Source organism: Petaurus breviceps, unplaced genomic scaffold, assembly GCF_028583685.1.
Source record: "Petaurus breviceps papuanus isolate PSGF00001 unplaced genomic scaffold, PetGlider_PUasm1.0 90775, whole genome shotgun sequence".
NCBI classification, from domain to species: Eukaryota; Metazoa; Chordata; class Mammalia; order Diprotodontia; family Petauridae; genus Petaurus; species Petaurus breviceps.
In genome coordinates, this window is record NW_027187342.1 from 2199874 (window position 1) to 2203962 (window position 4089).

Sequence of the window (4089 nt, forward strand, 5' to 3'; positions counted from 1 at the left end):
CTTTCTTTCTTTCTTTCTTTCTTTCTTTCTTTCTTTCTTTCTTTCTTCTCACTTTTTCTTCCATCACTACTGAGTGAAGTTTATGACAAGTGCTTAATAATTTAATGTTGATGAATATTGCCCCACCCCCTGTCCGCCCCTCACCTGTCCCAATAGAATGTACATTTTTTTGGGAGCAGGGATGGTGTCATTCTTTGTATTTTTATCTCCAGGGCAGAACATAGTGCCTGGAACATATCCAGCAATTAATACATGCTTGCTCTCTTGATTAAAAACCTTAAGGTGATTTAGAAATGGGAATTATTTTTAAGTACAAAAAGTGGTGCCTAGTAATCATTTAGTCTAGGGGTTCTTAACCATAATTGTGTCATAGTCCCCTTTGACAGTCTGGTGGAGCATATGGACTCTCATTTCAGAAACAATGTTTTTACATGGGATTACAAATGAAACCAATTATATTGAAATAGCTATCAAAACATATTAAACACTAACAACAAATAAACAAAACAAAACTAAGTTCAGGGACTCTAAGCTAACCTCTGTTCTAATCTAATCCTTTTGCTTTACAGAAAGAAGACAATACTTGAGGGCTGAGTCACAAGGTAGCATGAAGTAGAATTTGACTCTCTTGTCCCAGGACAAGCACTCTTGCCATTATACCAAGCTATCTCTTATTTGGGGAAGCTCAGTTATAACTTGTACCATCCTGGGAACTGAAGTGGGATGAATTTCCTGCAGGAATTTTTGTCTTGAGTTCCAACACTTAAGCCTACTGTTAGTCTAGTTCCCTAAGTTAAAGTATCAGATTGGGTCTTTGTCTGACCTGTTGAGAAAACCCCTTCCCAAAGTATCAGCCACTGATCCAAAGCATGTATGGGACATAAATAGTTGCCACAGCAAAACCAACATAAGCCCCAAAGCCCCGGGGATCATGGGACTGCTGTCCCTACTCAGGTCCTGCCCTGGCTTTGCAGCTCTAGCCCAGTGCAGAGCCATATTCACTTAGCTCAACACATGGCTTTTTAGCACCATCTTCATACAGTGTTCTGCTTAACTTCAGACACACTTGGCTCCTCATTTGGAACTTCCCAAACAAATGTCATTCAGCCAAGTTTGATAGGCCTCTGCCTACTACAAAGTGCTGTTATGCCTGTAGCCATTTGCCATGCATACATAGACCCCTATGAGTTTTAGCTTCCTTATCCTTAAAACGAGTGGGTAATATTTGCACTTTGGACATTGTTAGAGTTATCATGGAGAAATCACATTATAAGGTGCAATATAGAGGTGAGCCTCCATCACCATCATCACCACCATCATCACCATCATCATCACCATTATCACCATCATCACCACCATCATCACCACCCATCATCACCACCATCATCATCATCACCATCATCACCACCCATCATCACCACCCATCATTACCACCATCATCACCATCATCATCACCATTATCACCATCATCACCACCATCATCACCACCCATCATCACCACCATCATCACCACCCATCATCACCACCCATCATCACCACCCATCATTACCACCATCATCACCATCATCATCACCATTATCATCATCATCATCATCACCACCACCACCACCACCATCATCATCACCATCATCAGCCATCTCATTCTCCTGATATTTTTCAGTGGCATTCAGATGGAAATAGTCCTGGGACTAGTTGTCGCTATCCTTCTGTAATTCTTGTACATTTAATTGGTATATGAACTGTATAGCCCTTGTGTATAAAATAATTGCTTTTTATAACTGAATAAGAGTATTGGGATGCAAGCTCATTTTCTATAGGTTCAATGAAATAATCTCTAAGACAATTCTAGTAGCAGACAGGATGACAGTGATGAGCTATACTTATTCTGTAGTCATAAGGTTTTAATTTCTTCCACTAAAGTTCCTATATTTTGAAAGCTGTCCGTTTGATATAATTTGGAAAAAGTGGGGTATTTGGCATTGTAATATTTATTACAATGTTCTTAGTTTTTTTATGGGTCAATGCTTTGAATGAGTGGTTGTGAGCAATGGTTCAGTCCATTATGATGCTTTTGATTCAATACAGTTTGCTGAATTCTCAAAGATATTTTGAGGTTTGTATTTGTGGGACGTTATCCCTTTCCCACTAGCCACCCCTGAAGAGAAGAGGAATAGCACCTGTGGCTGGCATGCCCCAGGAATCCAGGCATAGGAAAAGCCATTAATGTCCTCTTTTTGACCCAGGTGCCTCTGCAATATCCCTTAGAGACTATGAACTTTCTTGCCTGACACCCACTCTGATCTCTATGGATTCTACTATTTCTCTCCCTATCTGTAATATTCAGTTGCCCACCATCTGTAGAAAACTGTCCTCAGCTTCCTCCTCATGTTCTCATTATCCCTATCTCTATCAACCGAACCCCACATGTGTCCCAGCCCAATCCTGCCCATCCCTTCCACTATGCCCTCAGGAATTCCCATCCATAACAAAAAAATTTGGACCCCTCCATCTAATACCCTTACTGAGATCTGGCTCTCTTTTGACAACACGGTGTCCCTGGCTATCCTCTCTGGCTTTGGTTGAATCTTCTTTCATAACCATCCTGGAGGGAAATTTGGAATATCCTTTGCTCCTCGTGCTCACTCCCAGACTTTTCCTTTGCTTCCTTCACTCAGTACATTTTCTTCCTTGAAGCCCACTCAGCCTTGTAGATGCTCCTCAGATTCCCTAATTTCTTCAATCTCCTTAAGCCCCATGACCTACCCCTCTACTCTACCACAGTCACACATAAGGATGGTGACATACTGCGTCTTACCTTTACCCCCAAAGGTTCTACTTTCTTAATGAGAAAAGTGGAACAATAAGATCTAGTGACATTCCCTTACATGGCCATGGCTGCCTATCTCTTTTTCTCCCTGTGCTTCATTTTTGCAGTTTGTATTCTTTGCCCCCATCAAGATCTCCAAACCTTCTACTCCTCAGAACTTCTTGGTATGCATGCTCTGACGTCACTTTCCTTCTTCGCTAACCTCAGTCCAAACAGTGAGCCACTCTACCCCACACCGTCCCCTGACCTGGAATTCCTTACCCTCTCAGCCTATTCCTTTTCTCTTTCCAAACCTCAGTCCTGTCCTCCTCCAACCATTACCTGCCCTCCACTCCTACTGTAAAAAGTTGAAGGAATCCTCATAACTGTGCTGATGGGGTACAATATAAGTTCCTACCACCTAACTTCAACTGAGTCCTCACTGTCCTGATTCAGCTTCTTTCCCTCAGAAACAATTCCGTACCTTCTCTTTCCTTCCCAAACCACTCTCCCCACACCCATTCTTGTCTCTCTAAAGAGAGGACCTTGCCTCTTATTTTTTTTTTCCCAGAGGGCAGAAGGCAGGGCAATTGGGGTTAAGTGACTTGCCTAATGTCACACAGCTAGTAAGTGTATCAAGTGTCTGAGGCTGCATTTGAACTCAGGTCCTCCTGACTCCAGGGCTGGTGCTCTATTCACTGTACCACCTAGCTGCCCCCCTCTTACTTTTACTGAAAAAAAAAATTGAGTTTATTTATGTGAGCTCCCTTTTCTCTCATTCTCATTCTCTTCATCTCAACATAATCTTTCCCTCTCTTCTCCTCCTCCAGTCTCTGACAAAGAGCTGGGTCTTTTCCTGTCCAAGGTCAACCTCTTTATTTTGTGTTCTTTGTTCTATCCCCTCCTGTCTCCAACAAATTGCATCCTCAGTTATTTCCAGCCATCAACCCAAATGGATTTAACTCTCGTCTGTATGGAGATGACTCCTAGTTCTATATTTCTGCATATCCAGATGCAGTATCTTCATTGAAGTCTAGTCCCACATCATCAATTGACTATTAGACATTACAAACAATATACCTCAAAATGTTTAAAACTGAACTCATTATCTTCTACCGTGTTTCCCCAATAATAAGACCTATCCTGAAAATAAGCCCTCCCCTTACTGTGTAAGATTCCTCTAAAATAAGCCCTCCCCCGAAAATAAGCCCTATTGAGATTGCTACTGTAGTGAAGGTGATCCCCTGCACTACACGCTACATTATGGTACCCTCTGTATGCAC